The sequence below is a fragment of the Marmota marmota genome, unplaced genomic scaffold (assembly GCF_001458135.2).
Source record: "Marmota marmota marmota unplaced genomic scaffold, marMar, whole genome shotgun sequence".
Classification (NCBI taxonomy): domain Eukaryota; kingdom Metazoa; phylum Chordata; class Mammalia; order Rodentia; family Sciuridae; genus Marmota; species Marmota marmota.
In genome coordinates, this window is record NW_026000080.1 from 4,875,212 (window position 1) to 4,892,028 (window position 16,817).

The following is a 16,817-nucleotide window of genomic DNA, read 5'->3' on the forward strand; positions in this document are numbered from 1 at the left end:
CATTTGGGATCTGTTTCCACTTACCTAGGGCTACAAGGATGAGAATCTCTTGAGGCGCATAGGCCGTTAAGTATCTCTGAGTACCAGTGAAAGGGATGTCACAGACATGAATGTACCTTGAGGGCACAACTGGGGAGCAGAGGCAGATTATTATAATATTCCATCATTCTTGGGGAAGCCTGTAAAGAAACAATGATAACAAAAACATCATGTTATAAACCTCAAACAGACTTTAAATAGAATTTCTGCTGTGTTTATTTGAGACCCATTATTAAACAATTTGCTTAAGCTCTTAGAAGGTGGTAAATCTGTTTCCATTTCCCTCATGCTGATAGTGTTGGGCCACTGGATGTGCTGAAGTACCTACATTGTTTGCTTTTTCTTTTTGTCCTTCTGCCTAGCCATGTGAAATGGAATGCTATATTTGACAAAGGGTTATTTTTGAACATTTCTCTTACCCACTGTTTTGTAAAGTGTGAACTGGTGCCACAGCTAATTTGACAGGATGGCAGTAGCCTGTTTCTGTAAAAAGTTGTTCTTGTTTCTCCTTTTGTGTAGGTGCAGTGACATTATCTTTCTTAAGTAATTTGAGCATTTGTAGATTTGGATGAGAGAGCAGCAGTAATCCAGACAGCAGCTTCCAGATCATTTCTAGGCTTAGGATCAGAATTTTAATGGAAGCTTATGTATAACTCTTGGTTAAGATAGTACTGTCTTTCTTTTATAAGTGAAGTGACCCTACTTAAACTTTATGTAAAATCTGTTTTAACTGATATGGTCCTACTATGTCATAAATGTGTGGAGTATTGGTAGAAAAAGTTATGAACTATAGATTTAATTAGAATTATTGCATTTGTTGGAATATTTTCATGTGTAATTTTCTCATGATTATTATTTTAAATCTTTTTTCAAGGTATGTATCAAATAAAATGTATGCCTATGTGTAACATTCATAGTGATTGCTAAAAAATTAGGACAATAATTTCAGCACATGTCTCAGTCTATATTTAGAACACTCTGCAGCTAACCAACAAATACATGATAGCTCTGTGGAGAAAAATGATAGGAATTGCACACATTCTATAGTCAGTTTAATATTTATGAAATCAGATGAAGGTATTTTCATTTAGCTTTAGGTTTGATCACATCCAAGATGATATTTTGTTACCTAGCATGTCTTAATCTAGAATCCTGAAGATTGACACGTACTATGTTGTCCATTTTAACAATGTGCAAAAATAGAGCTAGAGAGGAAAGAAATAGGTAAATTAACATTTAGATTGGTCTGCAGCTGCCCCTGATTGTATAGTGTTTTTTTGATTTACTTCTTTAAGGGTTTTTAAAGAAAAAGTAATTTCATTGAATGTTTTTTACTGATCTCTGATATTTATATTCAGTTCTCATCATCTTCTACTTTGTTCAACACACACAAATTTTAACTCATTATTTTTGGAATATATAAACAAGTTATTTTTACATCTTGCCATAATAATTAAAGGAAAATTAACATCTAAAAATACCAAGAGAAATTTGAAAGGGATGTCAGTGTTTCTCAAAATTAAGCAGACTGTATATATGTGCCAGTGCTTTTTCACATGTCAAACATCAGTGCCAAATAAACATTTTTTTTGCCAGAAAGAACCATGTTCTACTACATATGTTGTGGTATTTTCACTTTGAAATAAGTGGCATTTTCTCTTTTAAAAATTATATTACGTGTATAATACATTTTGAGAGCTATTTTCCTCCTTGATTAAGAATTAAAAATTAAATATATTCTTCATTGGTTATAATATGGCATATGTACTTCCATATTGTGTTCAACAGTGTTACTCTGAATTTTGATTTTAGAATTTACAAGTAATTAGAATAATCAAATATAGGAATCATGAAGGTAGTAAAGTGTAGCATCTACTGGGAACAAAGTTAAGGAAATTCACTGAGCAAAATCTATGAACAGAGAGATTTAGATCTCTAAGAAAAATTAACTACTGATGTAGCCCAGGTTTTTTTTCTCTTCTTATTTAACTATACATATTCTGGCAATGTGAAAGTTATTATCATAGTTCTTGAAGAAAAAAAATATAATAGTCTCATTATATATGGTATCATTTTCCAGGGTTTCAGTTACCTATGGTCATCTCTGGTCCAAAAATATTAAATGAGAAATTCCAGAAATAGCAATTCATAATTTTTAAATTGTATGCTATTCTGAGAAGCATGATGCAATCTCATGCTCTCACATTCTCTCCAGCCATGGATGGGAATCTGTTTAGTGTATGTAGGCTTCATATCTGCCCACTGTTAGTTACTTAGTAGTCATTTCCATAGCAGCAGCCCAATGCTGTTTTCAGGTAACCCTGCTTTTACTTAATGGTCCCAAAGTGCAGAGTAGTGATGCTGGCAATTTGGATAGGCCAAAGAGAAACTGCTCCCTTTGAATGAAAAGATGAAAATTCTCAACTTAGTAAGGAAATAAAAAAAAATCATATGCAGAGTTTCCTAAGATCTACAATAGAATAGACATTTGGAGAGGGAGGAAACAGTGGGATATGGGGGGCAGGCACATTTATATTATTTTTACTATAGTATATTGTTATAATTGTTTGATTTTATTATTAGTTAATATTAATTTCTCACTGTGTTTTAAATTAAACTTTACCATAGGTGTGTGTGTGTGTATGTATGTATGTGTGTGTATATATATATATATATAAAGAAACAGTATATATAAGGGTCAGTACTAACTCAGGTTTCAGGATCTACTGGGCGTATTGGAATGTATTCCCTGCCAATAGGGTGGACTACTATATTCAACATTTTTTTTCAATATAACCTTTTTTTTTAGAATAGTGTGAAAATATTGCTATTTATGTAATTCTTTGGGTGATATCTGACATGTAAGGATTACAGAGGTGCATACTTTTTTTTGCCAGTGAATATTTTGTAGTATTGGTTTCTTTTAATAGTTTTTATTGTTATAAAAATACACAGTATTTTATGTGTTAGCCATTTCTAAGTGTATAGTGTAGCATGTTAAATATATTCCCATTTTTGTGAAACTGGTTGTCCAGACTTTTTCCTCTTGTTTACCAGAAACTATATACCCATTGGTAGCTCAGCTCACCTTCCTTCCCACTTCATCTAGCCCCAGACAGCCACCATTCTACTCTCTGTTTCTGTGAATTTGACTACATTAAATACCATAGATAGGTAGAATCATATGGTATTTATCTTTTTGTAACTGGCTTATTTCACCTAAAATAAAGTTCATCCATGGATATGTCAGAATTTCTTTCCTTTTCAAGGCTGGATAGTATGCCTCTTTATCCATTCATTCATCCCTGAACATTTGCCTTGCTTCTACTTCTTGGTTATTGTGAATAGTGCTTCTGTGATCTTGGGGATGCAAATATATCTGCAGGACCTTGATTTTATTTATTTATTTTTAATTAGACCCAGAAGTGGGATTGCTGGATCACATAGTAGTTTTATTTTGTATCTTTTGAGGAAACTTCATAGTGTTTTCCACAGTATTTGTACTATTTTACAGTCTCATCAGTAGTGCACACAAGTTCCAATTTTACCAAACTCTTTCCAATACTTTTTTATTTCTGAGATGATACTTCATTGTAGTTTTGATTCTCACTTCTCTGAGGATTAGTGATGTTGAGCATTTTTTATATGCTAATTAAACATTTGTATATCATCTTTAGAGACATGTCTATTCAAGTTCTTTGCCTATTTTAAAATAGTGTTATTTTATTTTGTGATTCTTTTTGCTCATGTAACATTTGTTATTTTTAGCAGTTTAAAGAAGGTATTGTTGAAATAACTTCAAATTGATGTTTATTGTTTTTCTCCTTATTCTTTAAAGTCTACAAGATTATTTTGCAACTATGTAATTATTATGCCTGCCATAATTATTTTACAGATTATACTTAATTTGATTGACTTTTTCTTTGTGAAGACCCACTTATGTGTCTATTCAATGTAGGATTTTGTTGTAATAATTTAACCATATGTTAATAGGAATTGTGTGAAACCTATGCATCATTTTAAAGATAACTGACATCTTCACTATATTTATTCTTCCATGGCATATCTTTCCAGGTATTTAAGTCTTCTTTGGTGTCTTTTATCAACATGTTATAATTTTGATTATACATCTTGTACATGTTTTATTAGATTTATACATAAGTATTTAATTTTATTTGGAGCAAATAATAGGAAAATTTAAATTTATGTTTCCATTTCTTTCTTATAATGGGGGAAATTCAGTTGATTTTGTATCTTGATCTTGTCAGGCAGCTTTACTAGACTTGCTTTTTGGTTCTAGAAGTTGAAGATCTTTTGAATTTTTCTTTAATGTATAGGATTATGTCATGTGTAAATACAAAGTTTTTTCTCTTTTTTATCTATATGCCTTTATCATTCTTGCCTTATTCCAACAACTAGAACTTCCAGTACTATGTAAATAAAAGTGGTGAGAGTGCTTTGTTCCCAAACTTAGAGGGAAATCATTTAGTCTTTCACTATTATTACGGTAACTGTAGTTTTTTTTTTGTACAGCCATGCTTCTTTATCTGTGGGGCCAGTCATACACATATTTCTTTCTTGTCATTGATTGCTGAACAGTACAGAATAATAGCTAATTATATATCATTTATGTTGTATTAAGTAGTAATCTAGAGATATGGCTTAAAGAATACAGACAATGTGTAGAACATATGCAAATACTATGCCATTTTACATAACGGATTTGAACACCCAGAGATTTTGATATACATGGAGGATCTTGGAAATAGTCTTCCACATATATGGAGGAACTAAAATTGTACATGATTTTTCTGGGGTCAAGCAAATTCCCCTCTGTTTCTAGTACCCTGGGTCTTTTTTTGTCCTATATGGTTGTTGAATTGCATAAAGTACTTTGTCTATGCCAATTAATATGGGTATATACATTTTTTCTTCCTTAGTCTGTTGATACAGTGATTACATTACTTGATTTTTGACTATCAAATTAGCTTCGCACACATGAAACAAAATTTAATTCATCACAACTACACACACACATTATTTACATACATGCATCTGTATACACATATGAACACACATTTTTGGATTCAGTTTGTAAAACTTTGATAAAGATTTTGCATCTAAATTCATGAGAATTAATGGTCTATAGTTTCCAATGGTTTATAGTTTCCTTTTTATTATGCTTTCTTTGGCTTTGGTTGTTCCCTTCTCTTTCATGTTCTGAAAGAGGTTGTTAAAATTATTTGAGTGTTTGACAGAATTCTCCAACGATACTATCTGGGCCTGAATATTTCCTTTTCAGGAGCTTTTTTGTGAAAAAAATCAAAATTATTTCTCTAATAATTAAAGAACTATTCAGGTTATCTGTTTTTTTGACTTATTGTTGGTAATTTGTGGTTTTTAAGGAATTATTTATTTCTTGTAAGTCGTTGAATTTATGATTGTAAGGTTATTCATAGTTTTTCCTTATCCATTTTCCCCCATTGTTCTTTTATTGGCCATAGATTCTGTTGAGATATTGTTTTATTCTTGATATTGGTGACTTGTGTCTTATCTTTTAAAAAGATCTTTGTTAGTCTTTCTAGAGATTTATTGATTTAACATTTTTTTGAAAACCTTGTTTTTGTGAGTTTCATTTTTATTTTATTGAAGTATATACACACACATACATCAATGTACATGTATTTTTTCTGCTTCTTAAAGTAGGAACTTAGATTACTGATTTATCATTGTTTCCTTTTGCTTATGTAAACATTTAGTGCTCCAAATTTTCCTCTTAACATGGTTTTGTCTTTATCTCACAAATTTTGGTGATTTTCATTTTGAGAATTTTCATTCTCAAAAAAATTTTCCTTTGAGGCTTCCTTTTTGGCCCACGGACCATTGAGAAAAAATTTATTGTTTGTCTGCCCATCTGTCTGTCTGTCTGTCTATCTTTCTTTCTTCTATCTAGATATGGAGTCTTACTGTGTTGCCCAGGTTGGTCTTAAACTCATTGGCTCAAGTGATCCTCCCACCTGACTTCTGAGTAGCTGAGACAACAGGCATGTGCCACCACACCTGAGAAAGCATTAATTCCCAAGTGTTTAGAGATTTTGCTGTTATTTCTGCTGTTCATTTCTAGTTTAATTTCGTTCAGTCAGAGAACATACTCTGCATGGTTTAAGTTCCTTTAAACTTACCTGTCCATGTTTTATGAACCACAGCATGCTGGTGAAACTCTACAGGTTCTTCAAAGAATATGTGTTCTATTTTTGAGTAGAGTGTTATAATGTCAATCAGATGCTGCTGGTTGATGGTGTTGCTCAGCTTTTCTACATTCTTGCTGACCAGTTTTTCCTAGTAGTACTATGAAGTTCTCATCTACAAATGTAAATTTTAAAATATTTTTTCCAACTTTATCAGTTTTTGCTTTGTGTATTTTGAAATGTGTATGTTTGGCACATGCACATTTAAGACGACTTTATTTTCTTTGTTAAGAAAATATGCAAATACTATGCCATTTTACATACATTTTATTATTTTGTCATAGCCTCCCTAATAATTTTCTTTTGCTTTGAATTCTACTTTAGATGCTATAAATACACTTTTGCTTTATAAAATTCATGACTGCATGATATATCTTTTTATATCTATTTATTTTCAACATACCTATGACATTATTGTGAAATTGAGTTTTGTAGACAATATGGAGTTAGATTATATTTTTTAAGTTTACTTTGTTGATCTCTCTTTTAATTGATGTATTTATACCAGTTATATTTAATTATTGATACGTCAAGTTCTCCCTTTACCTCTGATTATTTTTGTGTGTGTATTTTCTGTTTCTTTTTCTTGCCTTTCTGTGGGAAAGAACATTTTAACATTTTTTAGAGTTGCATTTTGATTTATTTATTTATTTTTTGTTATATCACTTTATATGGTTGTCTTGGTGGGTGCTCTAGATGTCTGTCACAGCCTACTGCAGACAATTAGCCATGGTTTAGAAAACTGCACTTCCATTTAGGTTCTTTTACCCTCTCCACTTTTTAAATATAATAAGGTATTTCTTCTACATACATTGATGACTGTAACAGTGGTATATATTGCTTTTCCTATAAAAAATGATTAATGAATTTCATGAGGTTAGTGACAGGCTATTATGTGTACTTCTGTTTTTACCTTTTTTGTTTTTCTCTTTTCCCTTCTGAAGGTCCCACTCCTCTGTTATTGTTTTCTTTTCATTAGAAGGTTTTCTTAAGACATTCTTTCAAGTTAGGTGTGCTAGTAACACATTCTTAGTTTTCCAAATTCCTCTCTAGAATGCCTTTTCTATCTTTCATTGCTGAATGTTAGTTTTGCCAGATAGAGTAGATAGGGTTAATAAGTATTCTCTTTTAGCACCTGAAAAATGGGCCCCTGTTTCTGGCTTCTGCAGTTTCAGATAAGAAATTTATTGTCATTTGGATTGTCGTTACCTTACAAATAATGTCAGTCATTTTACTGTTTTTAAGATTTTTTATCTTTAGTTTCCATAAATATGATTTTGATGTGTATTGGTGTATGTTTGAGTTTATCCTATATGGGATTCACTTAGTTTCTTAAATCTGGAGGCTTATGTCTTTTGCCAAATTTAGGATTTTTCAACCACCATTTCTTCAAATGCTTTGTCACTCTTATATTCTTTCTCTTAATTACTAATAACATTAGATTTTTTTTTTGTTATTATCCCAGCCTGCTTTCTCTCTATTGTTAAGCTTGAATAAATTTCATTAACCTTTCTTAAGTTCAGGGGTTCTGTCTTCAGTCATTGCTACTTTACTATTGAGACCGTTCAGCAAGTTTTTAATTTTAGCAGTTATATTTTAAAGCTCTATAGTCTCCCTTTGATTCTTTTTCCATCACTTTTATTTCATGGCTGAGATTTTGTTTTTTCATTTGTTTCAAGAAAATTGACTATTGAGGCAACTGAAAAAAAGAGTTGCTTTAAAATTCTAGTTAACTCCAGTATCTGATTATATTGAGATTATTCCAGTGTGATGCTAATATCTTGATGTTGGCATCATGATGGTCTGTTTTCATTCAGTTTGTGATTTTCCTGGATTTTGGTGTGACAAATGAATTTTGATGGCACCCTGGGGATAGTCTTGTTAGGAGACTCTCAGTCCTATTTAACTCTTAACTTTATTTAGCAGGTAGTCACTTATTTAGATCTGGAGTGTAGGTTCTGTCCTACCTTTTTGTGCTTTTCAGAGCCATGGCAGTGCTACTTTGGTCTGTTTCATTTTGTGGTGCTCCTGAGGCTTTTGCCTATCACCCTTTGCTGATACTGTCTGTGGGGATGTGGTATAAGGCACTGCCCTGAACTGCCACTGGTGGGGAGATGGTGTGGGACTTGGGTCTCCTTATGTCTCTGGGTGGAGGAAGGAGAGACAAAAGTCTCTGCTGACACTGCCCAAGCTAGGGAATCATGCTGTCTGAATCACCTTCCTTGTGAATGGAGGTGGAAGTTCCTCATTAGGTCCGTGTTAGACTTTCCTTTCCCAGTCTTTCCCAGTGAGAGAAGCCTTTTTTTCTGGAGGCCTGTTGGTGGTCATGGGTGGAGGATTCTGTGATGCTCTGTTCTGGGGAATATGTGAGATTAATAGAAAATCCAGGGAACTCAGCACATTATTGTTTCTCACATCCTGAAGTTCCTAAGGCTAGTCTGCCTCCTTACTTTCACCTTTCAGAGTCCTTTTATTGTTTTATGATGAATAATTTCCAGAGTAGTCAGTTGTGTATAAAAAGCAGGATCAGAAAAAATTAAATCTATTACAGTTTGTTCTAGAATCAGAGGACATGGTTTTTAATGTGCCGTTTTACTCACAGCAAAGTATGCACAGAGCATTTCTGCTGTACATCAAAGTTTGATGGCTGTCTCAAGAAAAGCACTTGTGTGATGTTTTTAACTGCTTTTGAGATACCGTACCATTTTTACTTGAAAGAAAAACTGACATAAAACAGTTTCTTTTTCAGACTTGAATGTTTGGCAGGCATTTTTCTTGAAAGTGAAATGAGCCTATTACTTCAAGAAAAACCAGTATTTGTTGCAAATGATGAAATTGTGTTTGCAAGAAAAAAATCAGAATTTTGGAAACTTTAATCCACCACTGTGAGCTTTTCTTCTTCCCAGTACCTAAATGTGCTTTTGATGAAATCATTTAGTGTTTTTAAAATACTGTATAATGAAATGTATCAACCTTTGGAAGATCTGGATGGCTGTGTAAACCAATATTTTGCAATGATTAATGCACAGTGTTGCAGAATTACACACAGGTAAAACTTCCCTTTAAAGCATAATATAGACCACTGAATTTTAAAAAAAGTTATTAATATTATTTTTCACTGACAAATCACAATCGAATATATTTTGAGGGTACAATGTAATGTTTTGATATGTATATCTACTGTGGCATGATTAAATTAAGTCAATTAATATATCCATCATGTCACTTACCTGTCATTTTTATTGTGAGATGTTTGAAATTTACTCTTTTAGTTATTTTGAGATATATGATACAGTTATGTGTTGCATAATGATGTTTCAGACAAAAATGATAGCCTCTAAGGTTATAATGGAACTGAGAAAGTTCTGTTGTCCAGTGTTTCTGTTCTGTCTTTACATGTGTTCAACACATGAATACTTACTATTGTGTTACAATTGCCTACAGTAGTCAGTACATTAACTTGCTATACCTGTTTGTAGTTTAGGAGCAATGGTCTATACTATATGGCCAAGATGTATAGTAGGCTGTTCCTACTAAGTACACTCTATGATGTTTGTACATTGACAAAATTGCCTAACAATGCATTTCTCAGAACGTATCCCTGCTGTTAAGTATCACATGGCTATATTTTATTGTAGACTACAGTCATCTTTCCGTGTAGTAAAGCTCAAAATCTCTGAGTCATAAATTTTGTGCCTTTCACCTATAATTCAGCATATTCATCCCCATCCCAGCCTTTGATAAGCGTCATTCTATTGTTATTGTTATTATCATTTTGGTACTGAGGATTGAATTCATGGGTACTTAACCACTGAGCCATGTTCCCAGCCCTTTTTAAATATTTTATTTGTAGACAGGGTCTTGCTGAGTTGCTAAGTGCCTTGCAAAGTTTCTAAGGCTGGCTTTGAACTCTCAATCCTCCTGCCTCAGTTTCCCGAGCCACTGGGATTACAGGCGTGCACCACTGTGCCTGGCATCATTCTACTTTTTATGAGTTCAACTTTATTAAATGTCATATTTAAATAAGATGATTCAATATTTATCTTTCTATACCTGGCTTATTTCACTTAGCAAAATGTCCTCCTCCAGATACATACACATTGTCACAAATGATGGACTCTTCCCTTTTAAAAGGGTGAATAGTATTCTATTGTGTATCTCTCTCTCTCACACACACACACACACACACACACACACGACCACATTTTCTTTACCTATTTCCTGTTCATTTGTTGGTAGAGACCTAGGTTGTTTTCATATCTTGGCTATTGTGAATAATGCTCCATCACAGCAATGAACAACCCAGGAGCAAAGATATTCCTTCAACATAATGATTTCAGTTCCTCTGGCTATACATCTAGAAATGTGATTACTGCTTTGTGTGCTGCTTCTATTTTTGGTTCTTTGAAGAACCTCCATATTATCTCCCATAATAGTCGTATTAATTTATATTCCCACCAACAATGTACAAGAATTCCTTTTTCTTTACATCTTCCCTAGTACTTGGTACCTTTTGTCTTTTTGATACTAGCCATTCTAACAGATATAAAGTGATATCTCACAGTGTTTTTTATGGGCATTTCCCTGATAATTAGTGATGCTGAACAGTTTTTCATATATCTGCTCTCCATTTATTTGTTTACTTTTCTATACACAAAAGCTTTTTAATTTGATGCCATTCCGTTTTTGCTATTGTTGCTAGTGCTTTGGGAATCATGTCCAAAAAATTGATTGCCCAAGCTAGTGTCAAGAAGCTGTTCCCCTGTTTCCCCCGCCCCGTTTTCTTCTTGCAGTTTTACAGTATCAGTTCTTATGTTTAAGTTGTTAATCCATTTTGAGTTCATTTTTGTAAATGAAATAAGGTTCTAATTTCATTCTTCCACATGTGGATATCTAGTTTTCCAGGATCATTTGCTGTGGTTGGAATATTATTTGTCACTTGCAGAACTCAGGTTGAAATTTGATTGTCATGGTGATGGTATTGGGAGGTGGGCTCTTTAAGAGGTAATTGGGTCTTGAATGCTCAACTCTCATAAATGGATAGTCCATTCATGAATTTATGGATTCATGGATAAATGGGTTACTGCAGAAATGTTATAAAAGCCAGCCTTTGTTTGGCTTGCTGGTTCTGTCTCCTCATGTGGTGCCCTTCACTATGTTATGATGCAGCAAGAAGCCCTTCCTGGATGCCAGGGCCATACTATTAGACTTACAGTCTTAACCACGAGGTAAATAAAGTTTTATTCTTTATAAATTATTTGGTTTCAAGTATTTTATTATAGCAACAGAAAATGGACTAAGACACCATTTATTATAGGGACTAGCCTTTTTTCATGGTATGTTCTTATACCTTTGTCAAAAATCAGTTGAATATAAATGTGTGGGTTTGTTTCTGGGTTCTCTATACTTTTCCATTGTTCAATGTGTCTCTTTTTATGCCATTACCATACTGCTTTCACAATAATTGCTTTATAAAATGTTTTGAAATTAGGGAGTGTGTTGTCTCCAGTGTTGTTCAATGCTTAAGAGTGTTTTAGATATTTGTGCATTTGATGTAACAGAAAACAAAAGTTCATTAATATAATTTTAGATTTCACTCCTCTTCTTTGTAACCGCCTATCTCTCTGATGTCAGATTTTCTCATATTATCTAACCAGAACAATTTAGATTGAATGTGGAAGCACATGAAAGAATACAGCTGTCCTGTGTGAATAGTCAAGAGATTCGACAAAGTGTAAAACAATTTCCCTGTTCTCCTTTTTTTTGTTTTGAAATTTATAGTTATTTTTAAATAAATGTTTTGTTTTTATTAATATTAAAAATGAATAAATATTTTAATTATCACTTTTAATTTCTAAGATGGTAAGTAATGAAGGTGTAAACTATAAAACTCAATAATTTTTAAAAGTGTAAAGGGTTCCTAGATCAAAAAGTTTGAGAATCATAGCCTAAGACATCCAAGATAAGAGGAAAAGTGAGGCCAGAGGTGTAGGCATGTGGCATCTCACATTTGGCTAATGAAGAGCTCTCTTCTCACTGGGTTGTGCTGTATTCTTGTTTTGTTCTCTTTAATACTTGCATTTCTATAAAAGATGCTTTTTCCTCCATATTGAATCATCGATATACATTCCTCTCTCTGTAAATAATGTAGTAAACAGAACCCTACAATGTAATATTAACAACTAAATCTCTCAAAACTATCTCTGTTCTGACTTTACTGACTTTACTGTAATCAATACAACATGTAAAACACAACTGTATCTTAATTATGAACTATAATAGAATAATAATTTTGGTTCAATGGTGAGTCACCCAAGATGAAGTAATTAGAAAGTTTTACCAAGAACTGACTCAAAGATGATACAAAATATCTGATTTACTTTTTAAAAAAAATTGATTAGTTAAATGACTTTTGTACTTTTCCTCAGTACTTTATCAAGGTATAATTTAAGTATAGTAAAATGTGCAACTGATTCTTTACAAGATTTTGACAAGTAGCTTTCAAAGTTGCAAGTGGTTTGTGATAGTATGCACATGCAAGATGAGAGGAGCAAATTTGAGAATATCAGTTTAAAAAAATAAAATGAAGTGATCTTGGGGAGAGATCAGTTGACAGAATTCATGCTCTGAAATCCTATGTATTTATTAGAACCAGGGCACTCATTTAATTCTTAGTTCTTTAACTTCCAGGTAAAGAAGGAAGTCAAAAGTTTAATGATTACTTAAAAAACTGATCCATAAGAAACAAATTGATTGTTCAAAAAGAACAAGTTTGTCTTGGTATAGAATCAAGAGTAGAATTACTGTTATTGTTTCTTTTAAAGTGGACTTAGTATAGTGTAATTCACAGTGTACTCAACATCCTTACAGTGAAATCTAACAGCATTCCATTTAGGCTGTTTCTTTAATGTCCTTCAATATGGGCCCATGACATGGCTCCAAGTCATTGGGGAAAGTAACTTCTCAAGGTCTTATTAGTTTCCTTTCTTTCTTTTATTAATTTTTTTTGTAGTTGTGTATGAACAGCGCGCCTTTATTTTATTTGTTTATTTTTATGCGGAGCTAAGGATCAAACCCAGTGCCTCACATATGTTCGGCAAGTACTCTGCCACTGAGCTACAGCCCCAGCCCTATTAGTTTCCTTTCTAATATGACAATAATGTTTACCCTTCAAGCATTTTGACATCATAAAGATAATATAGTGAGTACTCAATAAATTATAATTATTGTTCTTTTGTTACAGTAGCTGTGACAGGCAATGTGATATGATCGAGGTATGGAGTTTTCTGGTGACCTTATGTCAGAAATGGATGTTGTAATGTCCAAAGAATGAAGGTCCTGCATTTTTAAAAGGAAATATTTCATATATAATAGTACTTTTCTTAGCTGAAAAAATTTGAGGGCTAGTATAAAGTTTTACTGCCTCAAAATTGCCTATTATTTGTATCAAGTCAAATGAAGAATCACATGATTTGAGAGTTATTTAAGAAATAGGGGTCTTCCAAATATATGTGTTTGAATAGAAAGTCATAGCACCTAAAGAAATGACTGTAGAGAGGTTTGAAAATTTCCTCCAAAATAATTTTGGGTTTGTTCCAACACAACAGAAGAGCTGATGACAGAAATTCCAGACTTGTGACATGAACTGTAACTCCAGATACCCATCTCAGCTAGCACAGTTTTATGTACAAATAAAACAGGCAAGACTACTGTCACTGGTAATCCTCTTAGAGGAAAGAGTAATTTTTTTTTCTTCAGACCACAATATTTTCTTCTGGAGTGTTCTTTCAACTATCAGTCAAGTCTCTATCAAAGGAAAGAAAAAACAAATTTATTAGGGTTAGGTAAATTCTCAATGAAGGTTGAGTTAGGCCTGGACTATATAAACTTTTCAATTTAAACAGAGGAGTAGATTAGATTGTAGTAATTGCACAAGCATTCCACAAGGATGACTTGCTTTGTTAGTGGTCTTTTAAGATCAGCTATCAGAGGAACCTATCAGGATTTTGATGTTTTAAATATTTGGAGTCTTTGTTAAGAGTAGGATTTTCTTTCATTATTAACCCCCTGAGAATTTGACTTTAGCAAATTGTGCAGTTGCCACACATTTTCAACATCATTTAAAGCCACCTTGGGTTATCTACAGAGGACTAACCAAGATTTATCCTGTATCTGCAGACTGCTGAAGCTAGAGCCGATCTCCCGTCTCCACCGGGAGAACCGCAGAAGAAAGGCCCAGGTTCTTCCTGCCTGAACTAATCCAGTGGGAAGATCGTGGTCATAAGAATCTGAGTCCACTAGGTTCTTTAGGTATGTGTTGAACTAATCAATAAATTAAGACTCAACTATATATTCTAGTCTCCAATAGTGTTGTATTTCATATTAGAAATTTTCATTTTGATCACTGTTAGATTGGAATTTCAGGGTTTTAAATAAATCTCTCCTTTCATTCTTATTTATTTCTTCTTTTCCAAATACCAAGGTACTTCTTATTTTATTTGGAAGCCCTTGTGACATATTTTGGTTTAAACTGGTTCTTAAAAAAAAATCAGTTATAAAGAGGTAAAATATTAAAATATCAATCTTATTTTCATGGTTAAGATTTATAATTTCTCATAGGAAAACTGGATGTCTGTGTGTGTGTGTGTGTGTGTGTGTGTATGAGAGAGAGAGAGAGAGAATGTGTGTGTGTGAGTGTGTGTGTGTATGTGTACATTTCCTTTATTACTCACCACTTGATGGACACTTAGGTGGTTTCTGCTTCTTGGTCATTGTGAATAGTGCTACAGTTAAATACAATTTATATTAAATATAATTTTATAATTATAATTATAATATAATTTATATTAAATATAATTTTAAAATTATATATTATACTATACATGGGAGTGCAGGTGTCTGACACATTAATTTCATTTCTTAATTTACATTCCCACCAACAGTCTGCAAGCATTCTTCTCTTTTCTCCACATCCTTATCAGCATTTGTTATCTTTACTCTTTTTGATATAAGCCATTTTTACTGGAGTGAGGTGATACTTCGTGGTTTAGATGAACTATGCATGATTTTTGACATACACTATTTCTTCTCTATAATATGTGGAATCACGAGCATACCATTGTAGAGAGTGATTGGGAAGGGTAATCCTCCTTTTTTTTTTTTTAAGTGACTATAATTTACCCATTTCATTTGCATTTGGGATAGAGTTTTGGTTAAGGATCCCTTTGTTAGGCTCAGTCTTCTGCTTGTCTTTTTATTTTTATTTTTGTCTGTGAGCAGTCAGCTAAATGCACTGAAAAGCCGAGAAAGAAAAGCCTTGTGGTTCATGCACGGGCACATTGGTATCTCAGTCTCTCTTTCTGCCTGGTGTCTGCATCATTTTTTATGATCTATTTAAGAGTGGCTTCAGATTCCATAGTGGATGTAAGATGATTATTTTTACTCTGTGATTTTTAGTTATATATTAAGTAGGTAAGATAAATGTTATATAAAATCTAATGGACTAAATGAGGAGAACAGGAAATGCATTGGTATAGGCTTCTTCCAGGGAACAATATCTAAATGGCAATCTAAACTTTTAGGTGAAATAGTCACATAACTCTTGTAAATGGAATTGAGCAAATAAGAAAAACATTGCTCTATTCTAAAAACATACCTAAATTATCTACCATGGAATCAGATTTTGGCTTTGAAAGGTTTTTTCTTTTAAATTTATTTTTTAGTTGTAGTTGGACACAATACCTTCATTTTATTTATTTTTGTGTGGTGCTGAGGATCAAACCCAGAGACTCATATGAGCTATGTGAGCATTCTATCACTGAGCCTACAACCTCAGCCGGGCTTTGAATGTTTTTACATTTATGTTGTCCCATTTCTAACTTTTTTTTTTTTTTTTTTGGCTAGAAGAGGCAAATTGAAATTCAGACAGCAAGCTATGATTTGTCCACTCCTAGTTCTTCTATCTGTGCTTTAAGAGGAAATATTTGGCTTATAGCCAATTTTCTACCTTCTTTGGACATCATCCAGCTGTGGGTGCTGTAGTCTGTCTCTTCCTGAGATAAATTGGCAACCCTGCTTACCAGTCAGTTCCAGCCATGCTGGCTTTTGCTTCTAACAGCTAAGTCTGATAGTGTTATGTGAAGCTGTATAAAATAGAAGATACTGATCTGGGCCAGAAATTTAAAGGAAAAAAGTGCTAAATAATTTTTCCCTTTTGTTTTAAGATTTCATGATGTTTGTATATAACGATTTTGAAGTTTAACTTCTCAGAAAGAGTGGCAGAATTTTTTCTGTGGATTCCTAAAATAGATTTTTATGGAGCAATGTCTGTGCTCTCTGGAATTCTCTCAAGCTTAATTCCCATTTCTGTCCTATAGTAATTTTAAACTTTTTATTTTTTGAGGCAGGGACTTGCTAAGTTGCGTAGGGGCTTGCTGAGTTGCTCAGGCTGATCTTGGACTTGAGATCCTCTTGCCTTAACCTCCTGAGTTGCTGGAATTACAGGCATGTGTCACCATGACTTTAATTCTT

General features: G+C 33.0%; 1 protein-coding gene across 11 annotated transcripts in view; it reads left to right on the forward strand.

The window, feature by feature from the left end:
* The window catches only part of Ttll7 (tubulin tyrosine ligase like 7), a 157,829-nt gene that overhangs the window by 4,317 nt on the left and 136,695 nt on the right, over positions 1-16,817 (forward strand). For 9 of the 11 annotated variants that reach the window (XR_007351934.1, XM_048815029.1, XM_048815032.1 and 6 more), the window contains exon 2: positions 14,466-14,597. The exons of the other annotated variants lie outside the window; for them this stretch is intronic. The gene's annotated coding sequence lies outside the window, so the exon portion shown is untranslated. The remainder of the gene's footprint in view (positions 1-14,465; positions 14,598-16,817) is intronic. 11 annotated transcript variants of the gene reach the window in all.